This window comes from Phoenix dactylifera, chromosome 5 (genome assembly GCF_051530095.1).
Source record: "Phoenix dactylifera cultivar Ajwa chromosome 5, Ajwa_hap1_PhDact_Kaust_v1.1, whole genome shotgun sequence".
NCBI lineage: Eukaryota > Viridiplantae > Streptophyta > Magnoliopsida > Arecales > Arecaceae > Phoenix > Phoenix dactylifera.
In genome coordinates, this window is record NC_143194.1 from 6,178,870 (window position 1) to 6,195,853 (window position 16,984).

The window sequence follows — 16,984 nt, forward strand, 5'->3', positions numbered from 1 at the left end:
ACACAAAATGTTCCTCGGGCATCTGATTATAACGTGGCTAGCCATGATTCAACTCTACGCCTTGCGTAGGACCAGTCATTTGATGCCACGTAGTAGGATAGCTTGTGGGCTCGATGGCGCTCTCAAGCATTGCCTGGTGCTGAATGAAGTAGATGGCGGAGCGTAATAAATTTTTTTTCATAAATACCTTCTAAAATTCACACTTGTATAAATACTTTCTTAAATTTATATTTATTTTTTAATCTATTTTTTACAAATACCTCTAATTTATCGGTTCTTTTAATAAAAACTATATTTATTTTAATTCAAAACAAAATATAATTTTGAAATTATTTTTTTTCCTTCAGTGATTGTATATTTTTCTTTGCACATCTACTAATTAAAAATATTTTAATTTTTTAATTTAAAATCGTTAATTTTTTAACAGTGTTAAATAGCATGGGTATATATATATGCAAAAATAAGAATTAAAAAAAATAGAATAGCAAAATAAAGGTTTGATAATGTTATACATATAAATATCAATTTTAAAAAGGTATTTATGCAAAATTTGATATTTAGAATGGGACTTATGTGAAAAAATAAAAAAAAAATGGTAATATTGGGCTGAACTGCCCGGCCCATTGCTTCGTTGAATGGGAGGCTACGAGCTTGGGCACAATGATCTCCCCTCTTGGTTGTTCTATGGGCCAAATCATTCTTTGAACTATATTCTCCAAATCCAAATCAATCCAGAAAAAATGTAACTATTCTCAAATCCTTGCGCAGCAAAGTTTTTTATTATTATTTCTTATTCTTTTCTCCCTTATACTTAACAAAATTACATTTTTCAGAGAGCCCATATTTTTCCAATTATGGTATTTATATTCTAAGTTCTTCTAAATATTTATGAACTTATGATAAATTTAACAAGTTTTCCAGATTCCAAATCATTACATTTAGCAAGATTGTTCGTGACTATGAGTGGGAGTATATTCAAATTTTCATACTCTAGAAGGGTGAGTAATCGAGATGGGCTTTATCAAACCCGAATCAGATTGATCTTGGTTCTCATTTTCTATTTAATCTAGCTTGATTGAGTAATTTTTAAATGAGTTACAAGAGGCTGTCTTGAAGAATTTTATATTAAAATGGACTCTAATAAATCAAGAATCAAGCAAAAACCAAAATAATTTTCTTTTTCTTCTTTTAAGATTTGGAGGGGTTAATCCCTATATTTTTTTATCCTATACCTACTGCATCTTTAGGAGTCGATCCCAACCGAAATCAAATTCTATCTCTTTCACAAGTGGCTAGAGGTGATATCATCCGAGCAAGTGCTCCGTGGTAGAATCAAACTATATTCAAACTTAAAATACAATGTCTTGTTTACACAAACAAAAGTATGGTTCATGAATTATCAAAATAATATAGTGATATAGCTATATAAATGACTCCATGTCCATAAATTATCTACCATCTACTCATCTACTAATATGCAATGGTCTGTTTTTCTTTTTATAACCTCACCAACTATGAAGATGCATTCTTTCGACCTAAGGAAAAGAAACATAGGCTAAAATGTCCCACTTAATGATTTTCTCTTTTCTCACAACTTGGCCCAACCACACATGGGAAAATTCTTTGCATCCCTATACTTCTACACAAACTATCTTCTTCTATTTTTTAAAATCTATTTAATTATTTTTATTTTTTAATAATTTTTTATAGACTTATAGTCTCCTTCTAAATTGAAATAATTATGCGTGAAACCAAAATAGATCCCATGTTTCAAAAAATTGCACACATGCTTAGCTCCACCAAATAAAGAAGAAAAAAATATCACGTTTGTCTATGCTTTTTTTTTTCTTTTTAACAATAAAGTAGTTGAGTTGATATTAAAAAAAAAAGGGATGGCATTCCAGTGAGAGACCTTGGGTCTATGTCACCATCGAGACTTTTCTTGCTTTTTTGAAGAGTTGCAGGGGAAGAGCTTTTTCTAATTCTTAAGACACCCGAACTGCTTATATTAATTATCATATCTATATTGTTAGGAATGTCACAATCATTAAGAGAAGAATCTAGTCGTCAAGATTCATTGTGGAGAAAGCATTTAAGCAGTTAAGGTTATTCACCCTCTAGGACTCTTTGACGTTAGTTGCGCCCTAGATGATCTTCTTCACTTAGGAGCCCCCACCTCCTAACTTCCTCAGGTGAACTTCGACGGCAATATGGTTGATAGAGGCGGCAAAGAAAGTGCAAGGTTTGTTATTAGAGGTCCTAATTCTAGGTGAGGATGATAGTGTTATTTTGATGATTAACAAGCAATTATCTAGAGTATGCTATAAGTTAAATTGATACTTCATTTATAAGTTCATTACTCTCAGTATATTTGTTTAATTGAAAATGGATAAATGGCCTTGTTCATTTGGATGAATCTAACCTTGAGAATGCAGCAAAGTGTGGTTTGAGTCGACCCATAGGTTGATTGGGTCGACCCCGGCACATCAAGAAGTCATCTGGCACACTCCTGCAAAAATGGCACAAATGAACAGTGAGTTGGGTCGACCCAAGGTAAGCATGAGTCGACCCAACCTCCAAAGAACCTCAAAACACAACAGAAGAATGCTCTCTGGATTTACTGAGAGGGTCGACCCACACAGTGGTTGAGTCGACCCAATCTTGAGTCGACCCAAACCCTGAGAGGGTCGACCCAAAGGCAAGACAGAAAGACAGACAGAAAATGGTTCTCTGGAATTACTGAGAGGGTCGACCCAAGAAGAAGTTGAGTCGACCCAAGTGAACTTTGAGTCGACCCAAAGAATGGTTGGGTCGACCCATGGGAAGGAAGGCTGAAATTGAGGTTTCTGTGGTTTCTGAGAGGGTCGACCCAAGGAATGTTTGAGTCGACCCAAGTGAAGGTTGGGTCGACCCAAGTGAAGGTTGGGTCGACCCAAGGACAGGTTGAGCCGACCCAAACACGGGCTGAACATAACGGCTAGTTGTGCAGAAATGCTTTTTGGACTCCCAACGGCTATAAACGGCTAGTTTCTTCAATCCAACGGTCAGAAAGGACTATTTGGAGGTTGGAGAAGTATTTAAGAGGGAGTATTCATCAGAGGAAGCAAGCTTTTGGGAAAATACATCAAGTGCATTCAAGAGAGAACCCTAGCAAGGCAAGCTTCATCCAAGTGCTTCATTCAAGAGTCAAAAGAAAGGGGTTGAGCAGATTCAAAGAGTCATCAAGAGCTCCATCCTCCCTTGAAGAGTGAAGCATCCTTGACAAAGAAGAGCAAAGCGACTTCAAAGCGATAAATACTTTCTAACTCTTCTTTGTAGTTCATATTGTTTTATATGCTCATTTAGGAGTTTGAATCTTTTCTTTTTATTTGTTAAACACTTTGTAAAGGTTCGTTGGTGAGCCCGCAAAACCAACAAAGGTTTTTGGTGAACCCGGAAAACCAAGTGTATAGGTTCGTTGGTGAGCCCGCAAAACCAACAAAGGTTTTTGGTGAACCCGGAAAACCAAGTGTATAGGTTCGTTGGTGAGCCCGTAAAACCAACAAAGGTTTTTGGATTGTGAGCCCGGAAAACGATCCAACTGTAATCCGCGGGATTATAGTGAATTCCCAAGGGGACGCTTGGGGAGTGGACGTAGGTGCTAAGGAGAGCACCGAACCACTATATATTGTTGTGTTTGTGTTGTGCTTGTGCTTACGTTTATTCTTGCATCATCTTCTATCTTTGCACTAGTTTAAATCATTCAAATAGTTTAAGGAAGCATCCACCGCACTTAATTAAGAAAACATTTAAAGCACCAAAATTTAGAAGAAACCAATTCACCCCCCCTCTTGGCTTGTCACCTTGGGCAACAAGTGGTATCAGAGCAAGGTGCTCTAATAGTACTCATTGATCTCACAATCAAGAGTTAAAGATCATGACAACCCAAGTGGGATATTCTATGAGTGGGGGACAATTAATTGATAGACCTCCACTATTTGATGGTATAAACTACACATATTGGAAAGCACGCATGCGCATTTTCATTCAAGCACATGACTACGATTTATGGAGTATCATAGTCAATGGGCTACACACAAACACTAATCATGATAAAGAAAGGGCTCAGCAAAATGCAAAAGCCATGAATATTCTATATTGTGCATTGGATGATAGTGAACTTAATAGCATATCTGTTTGCATAACTGCTAAGGAAATATAGAATATGCTTGAAGTTAAATATGAATGCACTAACGTTTCTAGTGAATTTGAAACTAGTTCCGAAGAAGAAGAGCATCAAACTGAAACTGAAAATCTATGCTTTGGAGCACATGAAGATGAGGTATGTACTCGAACACAAAGTGATTTCTCATTCAAAAATCAAGTACATACTGAAGCTCAATCTGATTTTACATTTGATGAACTTCATGATGCTTTTTCTGATTTATACTTAGAATATAAGAAGCTTAGTTTAAAGAATAAAAAGCTAAATCAGAAAAATCTATCTCTTGCTGAAAGCTATAATATAACTCAGAAAAATAATAAATTACTTTCAGAAGACAATGAAAGGCTAACTAAAGAAGTTAACAAATTTAAGCCTATAGTTGAAAAATTTACTATCAGCTCTGAAAAACTGAACTTAATGATAAATAATCAAAGAGCTGAATTTGAAAAGGCTGGATTAGGATATCAATCTTGGTACACACAAAAAACCCTTAATGATATATGTGTTAAATCCTCCACTATCTATCCTAAAACGGATTCTAATTTATCTAATGAACCTAATGAACAAAAACAGAAAATTAAAAATCCATCATCCACTTATATTAAATCAATGTTTGTTAAATTTAATAAGAGTATGCAGAAATACATTCCTTATAATCCTAAATTCTGCAAGCCTATGGACAAAATAGCCATTAAGAAAATATGGGTTCCAAAAGGAACAATAATAGCTAACCTACAAGGACCCAAAAGAGCTTGGGTTCCTAAGTTGAAAATCTGAATATTTTCTGTAGGTGTGTCTAGCACTCAAGGCTCCAACAAAAGATGCTAATTTAGAAATTGGGTGCTCTAGACATATATTAAAGAATGAAACTTAAAATATACTTTAGAAAAATAATTGAAATGAAAAGAATAATGAAATTAGTAATCCTTGCATCTCATCATTCTCTTTGCCTTAGTATCTAATTAAAACATAAATTGGAGGTATTAATCAATTTTGTGATATAGGTAATATTTTTAAAAATATAATCAAATCACTTCATTTTATAGTATGCCTTACTTACTGCTGGATAAGTTGCTAAATGATTAATCAATTTATTAAGAATAACTCTATGAATTCTCTATCTACTTGATTGAGAGTTTTTATCAATGGTATTATCTTATTGATCATAGACATAAGAATGTATACTTGGTATGCCTTTAAATATATGCACTATGAATACCAAGATTAAAGAAACCACTTTTGGCATATAAAATCAACTCATACTAGTATGGACTTAATCTCAAAAGACCTTGTCATTGGTTCACTTAGATTAATTTTTACAAGGTCAAAGTTTGCTATGTATGTCATCTAGAAAAATAAACTAGAATCATTTCTAAATTTGAAAATATTGTTTCCACCTTTTAGCCGTTGGAAATTCTCCATAAGAACTTATTTGGATCTCTAGGATTGTGAACCTAGGAGATAAGCTCTCTAATTTTGTAATTATGGATGATTTCTCAAAGCTAATGTTGGTTTTATTCTTGGCACTTAAATTGAAATATTTTCTGCTTTGGCACAAACTTACAAAAGGTTTCAAATGAAAAAGGTTTGCAAACTATGAAAATAAAATTGTATCATGGCATAGTTTTGAAAACCAATTTCTTATTAAGTTGTGCACAGAAAATAATATTGAATACAATTGTTTCTACACCAAGAACACCATAAATAAAATAGGGTTGATAGAATCCTTGAAGAAATGAAAAAGACAATGTTGTATGATAGTCATCTACTTAAATGATTTCTGTTAAAGGCTATCATCATTGCTTGTCATACATATGGTTTCCATTAGAAAACTCCTTTTGATCTTCTGAAAAATAGAAAATGATATATTGTATATCTTTTATATTTTTCAGTCATACATGTCATGCTTGATATGTTCTTATAAAAATAATGTCAAATCTGATAAAACAAATATTTCTTTGGATATCACTCTTCAAGCAATGTATATTGAAAATTCAATGAAAAGATACTAGTTGTAGAAATATCAATTCATACTATTCTTATTAAAACTAGATCCTTTATTGAGAATATAGTTTATCATTTTGATTCTATGTAACAATCTGAATTTTGATAGAAACAACTGTTTAAGATAATTTGATTAAAACTTAGCTAGCACGTCTTATTGATAATTATCTTATGCAAATAGAATCTAAGTTAAATTGATTCTGAAAACAAAAAAAATTGATTTAACTTTAATGAATCTTTCTATTGCCTCACATGCTTGTCCTTGAACCATTTTACTTAATGAAGTTATCTCTTTAGTTCAAGTGACTTGTGCTTGCTTATACTTAGGCAATCTCTTGAGTAAAGTGACTCAAATTCAATTATTGTCATGTCTCATGTTGAGTCATCTAGTTAAGACATATGTTGTATGAATGTTTTTGTATCCTAGAGAACCTAATGAATTGCCTTCAAGAAAAGAAAAAGATTTTGCTAATGATACAGAATTTATGAGTAAGAAATTTCAACTTGAAGGACACATCGATGAAAGATACAATAAACATTCTCTTGCAAACAAAAAAAAGAGAGAGATTTTCTTCAGCCAAGGGTGTAAAGAATCTAAAAGGTATTTGGCTTGAAGAATGCTAAATGCACTGGTAATCTAAACTCTTCTCTTGCGAGTTAGTTGAGCAAAATCAATAGTGTGAAATTATATGGTTGCATGATTAAACCTTTAATTGTTGATCATCTTGATATCATGCTTCATTCTCATGCTAGTAATAATTGTTTCATGTTGTGATTAAACTACCTTTTTCTATATAATGCATAACCATGAAATACACAAGCTTATGCCTCAAACCTCTAATTCAAAATAACTTGTGATAAGCTATGAATCATTGGGCATAATGAAAATGCTGTTTGCATGGTATATATTTATATGCAGCATATTAGATTAATTTTTTATTCTGCTCTTTCATGTAATTACTTGAAATAATAAAAAGAAAGAGAGATAAAGAAAAGAAAATGAACAATTATTCAAGGGAATACTCCAATCTTTAGGAAAAGCAAAACAAGCATAATATATTTGGCACATTTGTGAGACTAATATGAACATTCCTTTTGGAAGAGATAAAATCTGTAATTAATTACATAAAAAGTTTGAAGTGAACATTTTAACCCTTCTATATTGCTCATCATAGGGATGGTGCTAATGGGGAGGCTAGTGGTAGTACCCGGCACTATTGGACCCAACTATTCGGTGTAGGGCATATTAGGGACGGCACAAGAGGGAGGCTAGTGGTAGTACCTCGTGCCCCTTCCAACTCCACCGGATAGGGAGCAAATAGAGTATAGAGCATAGAAAAGTAAAATCAAAAGAAATGAAGATTAGAATATTCACTGAGTGGTTAAAGGAAGAAATTCAAAAATGAGGAAATGAATGACAAGATAAATGAAAGTATATAAAAAGCTTGTGAAAAACCAAATGAAGTTTCGATCACTTGAAAACACACCTTAAGGATAAAAGCTTAAATTTAATTTAAAAATACTTCTATCGTTGCGTTTTTGTAACTTTCATTATATACTTCAATGATTGCATCATTTTGGGGAATAACTCAATATGATTTCTAGATGAAATCTACGGTTTAAGAAAAATAGAATTACTTTGGATACCTTGGTTGGTTGCTCCGATACGCATATGAAACATATCATTTTTTATCTTATAAGTGTACTGAAATTGGTCTAAATGATGTGTTTTTCAATGATCTTGATTGCAAATAAATGGTTCTAAACATATGATATTATTTTGATATTAAAAAGATTTATGGTGCTTCATATATACATTGCTGAAAAACTTTGATTAAGAAATTGAGTTCTATAAATATATATACTTCAATGATCATCTATATATTTTTTTTTTCTCTCCTACATTATTAAAGACTTCCATCAAAATATATATGTATATATATATTATTAAAAGAGTGAATGATCTTAAGTCTAGAAATATTTCAGCTCACTCAAATGATTCTTAAAAGAAAGAAAATGTAAATGCTTTTAAAAGAATTTGAGCTTCAAATGAATTATTTTCTGATTAATATTTTAGTACATTTTCTCAAAGATTAAGAGGAAGCATAACTTGTTCTTAAAAGATTAAAAAGAGTGATTGCTATAAATTTTGAATAATTCTAGATCACTCTACATTCTTGATATCATAAAGTTTCAGTTTTATTCACGTTTATCATTAAAATCTGAAATTCAACAAAAGATAAGAATAATTAAAGAAGAATGCATCTTTTAAGGGGGAGCTTTAGATATTCAGTATCTTATCCTAAAGTTACTTTAATTTGATGCATACCTTGAATTTTATGGATTGATTTTGATGAACCTCCTTATATTGCAAGACTTGCTTTAATTATATAATAAGTTTATACCTTGAGATGAGTTCTATAAAGGTTGTCTTATCTCAAACCTTGAGTCTTATGAAAATAAAATATATTTTCGAGATTGACAATTTTATTGAACAAATTCTAAAACTCTCAAATGGAATGATTAATTAAGGGGGAGAAAGAAAATTTCAGAGGGAGAGATCATATAGAACTTAATCGTATAAATTCGCATCTAAAGATGAGACAAAGAATACTAAATGTAAAGTGGTATTAAACTTTGTGCTTCATTGAATATCTTTTGAAAGTTGGATTTCCATCTGTATTCATCGGTAAATCATTTATTTCTGAAAATTTAATTGAAAAGGATTCCATCTGTCTTAGTTTTGAAAATTTATCTTGGAATCTACTTATGAGTTCTTATTGGCTTGCACTTTGGTGTTTCAATCCTGAGCCAATTCATTTTAATTGATTTTGATGCTATGATCTTTAAAGGAGTAAAAGAAAGTTTTTAAGAGAGCTCTAAAAGAACTTTCAAAGCCTTGAATTTTATATCCTACATTGCATAAATTCATATTTTGGTATCTATGCTCCAATACTTTTATATCATGAAAGAACTTTGAAGTCATTAAGAATTAAGGATTCAACATAATCTTATGTTTTTCGAGTATATAAGTTTTGATCTTTATTTGCTCTTATGCTATACTCTGAAAATTAATTAGATTGCTCTCATCTTGTTATATACTTAATATATATATATATATAAAGATGTTGAGTTTTCATTCGTGCCTTCTTTGAATATTATTCTTGATACTCCTTGAAATAACTTGAAAAAGATTCCATCTACACTTGATTTGAAAAATATCTTTGGAATCTACATTTAGAGATCACTTCTGGCTTACATCCTTAATATCTCATTCCTAAAGCCAAACACATAGAAATAAGATATCATTTTATTAGGGATCGTGTGCAAAATGGAAACATATGTATTGAGCATATATGTACTGAAAAACAATTAGCCAACATATTCACAAAACCCTTGAGTGAAGATAGATTCTGCATGCTAAGGAGAGAATTGGGTATATGTGATCCTTTTTATTGAAGAAATATAAAAGGGAGCCAGTAGTCTCATGATACATTCCTCCAATTTCTAAAAATCCATGAAACATGAGTCAAACTTGTTATCTATAGATTCCTTACTCATGTATCATTGTCCCAGAAAGAATTTATAAGGATTGGAAGCAAGGAAAATTTTTAGAAGCAAAAAGGAAGAGAAAAGAAAAATACTGCACTTGGGTCAACCCAACCCAGAATAGGGTCGACCCAACGTTGAGTCGACCCAAGAAGTTTCTTGAGTCGACCCAACGTCGGGATCCCACTGTTAAAAGGGGGACCCGTGAGCTATCTAGGGCACTGTTTGCCCTTGTCCTCTTCTGAAAACCCTATTCCCCACTCTCAAATCTTCTCCAATCATCTCCAAACAGTAGATTACTTCAAGATCTTGGAGAAATGGGACCCAAGAGAGTCGTAGCCAAGCGATCCGGGAGAGTCTCATGATCTTGTTTAGAGCCTAGGATATGTATCTAGTTCTCATATGTATTTTGTGTTTATCATGCATCTTTAAACTTTGATTAAGGAACATTGTATCTGCTTTTGTTTTTGGTCTGAATGTATGAAAATGATTCCTATTTTGATCAATGAAGTTTGAAGTTTATCATTTATTGCATTTTTTCCCATGTATCTTTTTGATGATAACAAAAAGGGGGAGAAGTAAAGAAAGAGTACTTTAGGAGAAGCAAAGATCATCTTGGCGGAGAAGTAAAGAAAGAGTATCTTAGGAGAAGTAAAGGGAGAAGTAAAGATATCTTTAGAGTAAATAGAGTAACAAAAAGGGGAGAAATAAAGATAAAAGTTATGTAAAGAAAAGAGAAATAAATGGGCAAACAAATTGAAAATCTTATAAGAAAGCTTATACATCTAAGGGGGAGCAATTTGTAACAATGAAATTGACTAAATCAAAAATTTCCATCAAAGTTCAGAATTTGGCACATATAAATTCAGAATTTGGCACGCACCTCTCGCACCCCGATACATAACCTGAAACTCAGAGTTTATCTCCAATTTTTGAAGTTTCATTGCTAATGAATTATAAATGAAAGGAGGAGCAATTCAAAAAGTCAAATTGGCAACATTTGAATGATATAGGGGGAGATTTCACAAGTATATATGAAAAGCTGAAATTCAGCAATTTAATCCCTTTTATAAACTGATTTTAAAGACAAGTATCAATAGACTTATACTCTTTATTTTGTAATCATCAAAAAGGGGGAGATTGAGGATGATAGTGTTATTTTGATGATTAACAAGCAATTATCTAGAGTATGCTATAAGTTAAATTGATACTTCATTTATAAGTTCATTACTCTCAGTATATTTGTTTAATTGAAAATGGATAAATGGCCTTGTTCATTTGGATGAATCTAATCTTGAGAATGCAGCAAAGTGTGGTTTGAGTCGACCCATAGGTTGATTGGGTCGACCCCGGCATATCAAGAAGTCATCTGGCACACTCCTGCAAAAATGGCACAAATGAACAGTGAGTTGGGTCGACCCAAGGTAAGCATGAGTCGACCCAACCTCCAAAGAACCTCAAAACACAACAGAAGAATGCTCTCTGGATTTACTGAGAGGGTCGACCCACACAGTGGTTGAGTCGACCCAATCTTGAGTCGACCCAAACCCTGAGAGGGTTGACCCAAAGGCAAGACAGAAAGACAGACAGAAAATGGTTCTCTGGAATTACTGAGAGGGTCGACCCAAGAAGAAGTTGAGTCGACCCAAGTGAACTTTGAGTCGACCTAAAGAATGGTTGGGTCGACCCATGGGAAGGAAGGCTGAAATTGAGGTTTCTGTGATTTCTGAGAGGGTCGACCCAAGGAATGTTTGAGTCGACCCAAGTGAAGGTTGGGTCGACCCAAGTGAAGGTTGGGTCGACCCAAGGACAGGTTGAGCCGACCCAAACACGGGCTGAACATAACGGCTAGTTGTGCAGAAATGCTTTTTGGACTCCCAACGGCTATAAACGGCTAGTTTCTTCAATCCAACGGTCAGAAAGGACTATTTGGAGGTTGGAGAAGTATTTAAGAGGGAGTATTCATCAGAGGAAGCAAGCTTTTGGGAAAATACATCAAGTGCATTCAAGAGAGAACCCTAGCAAGGCAAGCTTCATCCAAGTGCTTCATTCAAGAGTCAAAAGAAAGGGGTTGAGCAGATTCAAAGAGTCATCAAGAGCTCCATCCTCCCTTGAAGAGTGAAGCATCCTTGACAAAGAAGAGTAAAGCGACTTCAAAGCGATAAATACTTTCTAACTCTTCTTTGTAGTTCATATTGTTTTATATGCTCATTTAGGAGTTTGAATCTTTTCTTTTTATTTGTTAAACACTTTGTAAAGGTTCGTTGGTGAGCCCGCAAAACCAACAAAGGTTTTTGGTGAACCCGGAAAACCAAGTGTATAGGTTCGTTGGTGAGCCCGCAAAACCAACAAAGGTTTTTGGTGAACCCGGAAAACCAAGTGTATAGGTTCGTTGGTGAGCCCGTAAAACCAACAAAGGTTTTTGGATTGTGAGCCCGGAAAACGATCCAACTGTAATCCGCGGGATTATAGTGAATTCCCAAGGGGACGCTTGGGGAGTGGACGTAGGTGCTAAGGAGAGCACCGAACCACTATATATTGTTGTGTTTGTGTTGTGCTTGTGCTTACGTTTATTCTTGCATCATCTTCTATCTTTGCACTAGTTTAAATCATTCAAATAGTTTAAGGAAGCATCCACCGCACTTAATTAAGAAAACATTTAAAGCACCAAAATTTAGAAGAAACCAATTCACCCCCCCTCTTGGCTTGTCACCTTGGGCAACACTAGGTTTATTGGTACTAGCGGTAGACAAAACTATGACATCTTAGTCCCTAAAATAGAATTGAGAGAAGCATGAAAGATTATCAGTTATGCAATAGTTGTCCTAAGAGCTAGCCACATTCACCTTGAGAGTGACCGATGGCCATTATTAGGTGGATTTCAAGATAGGCCCACTAGTAGATAGGCCCCTTTTGCTGCTCGATTTTTGGAGGATATCTAGGAGTTATATTGTATTCCAAGCCACTCACATCTATCTTAAGGCAAACAATACAACGAATTGGGTAGCATCCTATGTGGTGAAGCATTCCAGTGATACTTTGTGAAGTAATTATGCATCTATTCCTTCTCAATTTTGTGAGATTTTTTTTCTGATTTTATAGGATGTATTCATACTAGAATGGCATACTCTTTTCATTCTATCGAAAAAAAAAGAAAAAATTATAGGAACACTCTCTCAACTTAGGGCTTATTCTACATGTACCCTAATAAACTTTAAAAAGTTCCAAATGGACCCTTCAAGTTTCAAAACTATTTTAAATTAGTCTTTTGACTCCATGACCAACGAAGAGCATTAGCCTGCCATTTCAAATGATCAAAATACCATCTTTCTTTTGGAGCCTATTCGAACTATCTTTCAAATACCCCCCCCCCCCCCACTTCACTTCCGGCCATTCTTTTTAAAACCCTTGCTCCTATCCTCCATCTCTCAGTGATTTTTCGGCAACCACCGACTCTCCGCTCGAGTCCGGCCATCCCTCCAATCTTGTGCACCACCAAAGCAAGCATCCATAGAGGCCAAAAAAACTCCGTCGAGTAGTGAAGCTGCACCCTATTCGATCAGTAATGCTTTTTTTTTTCTTGAATTTTTTTCTTGAAAACACTTAATGTAGTTCGCATTATGTGCTATAATATTTGTTTTGAGGCTAATATTTGTTTGCACTCCATTTTACTCGGAAACCCTAGATTTACGGTTGTTGTGCATACGGTTCTTTGTTCTATATCCTTCCATGGTAAGTTGACGGTTTAACTAAAGTCAAAAAGCCACCATGGCCACTAAAGTCAAAAAGCCACTATGTTGTTACATGCTAAACTATATGGGGTTGAACAAAAAGCCACAATGTACATTCCACTGTAGTTATTATGGCATGCATTCACTACAAACAACTTTGCATTCCACTATATTTGACTTGAACAATATTTTAGTTGTTTATCCTCCAAAAATAGGAGTCAAGGCATGCATTCAATAATGAAACAAAAGTCAGGTGTTTATCCACTGACTTGAACACTACTCATATTTTACTATAGCCACTACCATGCCTTCTAATTAGCAATGGTTGCTCATAGTTAGAGAAAAAAATTAGCAACGACTGCTCATAATTCTCTTTATTAGGAAGTATGCAAACTCATGTTAGAGAATATGTCTAGATTAATTGAGACTATAATGCAAGTTTCTTTATGTTTATTTTTTGGTCCATTGATGCATTATTTCATCTTTTTTAATTTGATTTATAGTCATCATGGAGCTAGCACCTCCACATGTGAGATCTCTGGTTTTTAGTGTTTGAGATTGCTTGTTCATGTGTAACTAGCAACAAAGCTATAAAACCCAACAAACTGGGCCCGGTCCACTTGACTGGGCCGACCACTTTGGCCCAACCAAAAAAAGAAAAAAAAAATTGGCACGCGTCGCTCACGTGCCTGGAGAGAAATTCTTAACATCTTGAAATTGGAATTAATGGATCATCGATTTTAATCTTGGATCTAGAATATTTTGGTATAGACTTCTTTTATCCCAAATGTGAAGCTTGAACTTCTTCAATTAATATCAAACCTCAATCTGATTGAAAGAAAATGAGGTTATCAATCGACTTTAATGAATATTCTACTAAAGATGGATTATAGTTGTTTATGATCTAATCTTGTGATAGATCGGTTAATCAAGAGTAGTTGATATTTTGACAAACAAACTAGATATTCTTATTAAATACATTGTTCTTCATTTATAAGAGACAAACTTGAAAAATCAAGTCCAGAGGTATTGGGCCTTATTCGTATTATAAGAAATAATAATGAAGTTGTATTGATAAGTAGAATTATTGGAAACTTGAGGATGAGATTAGAACTATGTATCTCTAACTTTTTAAAAGTGTAAGAGAGAAAAATTTCATGGATAAAATTTCTTTTAAGAGGGGAGAATGTAAAATCCAACAAATTGGGCCTGGTCCACTTGACTAACCCAGTCACTTTGGCCTAACAAAAAAAATGGGCACGTGCCGCGCACGTGCCTAGAGAGAAGAGGACTTCCGATGGGAGTCTTCTTCCTCCCCGAGATGGTCGGACGAAACCTGACTCTAGGTCGGATTCCGATTGCAATCGAGCTCTATTTAGAGCTCCTCCCCATCCTCTCTTCCACCTCACTAAGGAACTAGCCCCAATCGGAGCTCTTCGTCGGAGAGCTCTTTGGTTTTCCCTCCAAAGCTTGGTTGCCAACGAACTGCCGCCGAGTCCAAATGCTGCCCGGAACCAGGTAAAGACTCGGTCCCCCTCGAACCACCCACTCTCTCTTTCTTTCAAATTCTTTGGAGCCTCAATGTCGGCCGGTGATCGCCGAATTTTGGGCAAAAAGGGGATGATCTACTTTTCTTGTATTCGAAAATAGGCCCTATTTTCTTCCGATTTTGGCTACCTCCGCCATCAGCGCTTGCCGTTGAGACCTTCCTCTTATTCCTTGCAGTGGTTGAAAGCCGTGGCTGGAGTCCCTGCCATTGGAATGCCTCTATTCCATAGGTTAAGGGGGTGAACCCCTGTTTTAGGAAGGTTTTGCCTCGCTGCCGGTTGCCGCCAGCTGCCAGCCATGGGTCCCTAATCTCGGGCATAACCTGCAACCATCCTTTTCCTTCCTCTTTTTTGGTTAGAGAGAAAATATTCTTTCCTCTCTCTTTTCTCTATAGTGGACTTTCTCTCTACTGGATTTTTACTCTCTACCAGACTTTCTCTCTCTACCTGGACTTTCTCTCTCTACTAGACTTTCTCTCTCTACTAGACTTTCTCTCTCTACTCTCTCTAAGATAGTCGGATCCAATAGGTACTCTTTACAGTGATTTTGAATTGACTCTGGTGAAAGATCCTGATGTAGGGTCATCGCGGGCCATGTTAGTCCCACCTTGGCCCTTGCCAAATATTGTTAGATTTGATTGCCCCAATCTTTGTTGAACTATGTGTCCTAGTTCGAGCATAATTCGATGATTATTCTTTGATCGAACAAATTAGGGTGTCCGGCACTCCTACTTGTCAGTCCTGTGAGGATGTTAGAATTTAAGTTTTTATATATTATGATGAAAATTTTTAAAAAATATAATTTTTGGATATTAGGCTCTATTTTTTAAAAAAATTATAGATCTGTTAGTTGGATTGTATTTACAAGATAAGTAATATATTATTTTTCTAAATTTATTAGCAATCATTAAATTATTTTATATTCATAACTTTGAATGGTATTATTCATGATGCATGAATTTGATGGATAGTATATTTTTATGAAATATATTATTTTAAAATATTATGATGATATATTATCTTATTATGGATTTAATTGATTAATTTGACACCTCATGATTTTGAAACTGGAATATGGAACCTAGAACTATTTGAATTATGACCTGGCTATGTTGAGGACCCCACCAATAGGGGCTAATACGTTGGTACATGATTTGTCCTGAAGATCTCGTCCAGAATGATTAGTGACATATCGCAAGTAGACCAGCGACCTTGAAGAACTTTGTTGCAAGATGATGCACAGCTCACTACAAAAAGATTAGTCGGTGTTATGACCCTGCCATAGAAAACATGTGGTCATAACTCAGGATTGATAAGATGAATTTTGTAAGTGAAAGAATTTGAATTCATGAACAAAATTTAATATTTTAAGAAAGATTTGATTCGCATCTATGCTTATTTTCTACAAATTATTATATATCTGATTGTCTGATCGATTAGCTATATGATCATTGCTTACTGGGTTGTTTAATTCATTATATAATTTCTTATTTTTTGTCCAATTCAGAGAACTAGCCATTGAGATTTTCAATATAGGAGAGTGACTAGAAGAATTATGGCGCAACTTATCTTAGATTAGAGTTTATTAAATTGCTGTTTTAACTTGGATTAATGTTAGAATTGTGAGACATTGTAAGTTGAGTTAGTTAATGAAATAAAGATTGCATATTATTAGGTAAGTTATACCTCAAGTTATATTTGAGTATTATGCATTTTTCGGTACCCATTCATTATTTCTCCATGTTTTGTCGAATGAGCAAGTGATAAAATAGAAGAACATGTTTAGGAACTAAGGGGAAACCATGTTTACGATATAATACCATGTATGTTGGATTACCTTATATGTATTCTTTTTTTGGAAGGGAGCTCAGACAGGTTCCTGCATTTTTTCAAAAAGGGAAAAATGATAGTTCAAGAAGCTACAAATTGAATTTACATTAACTATCTAT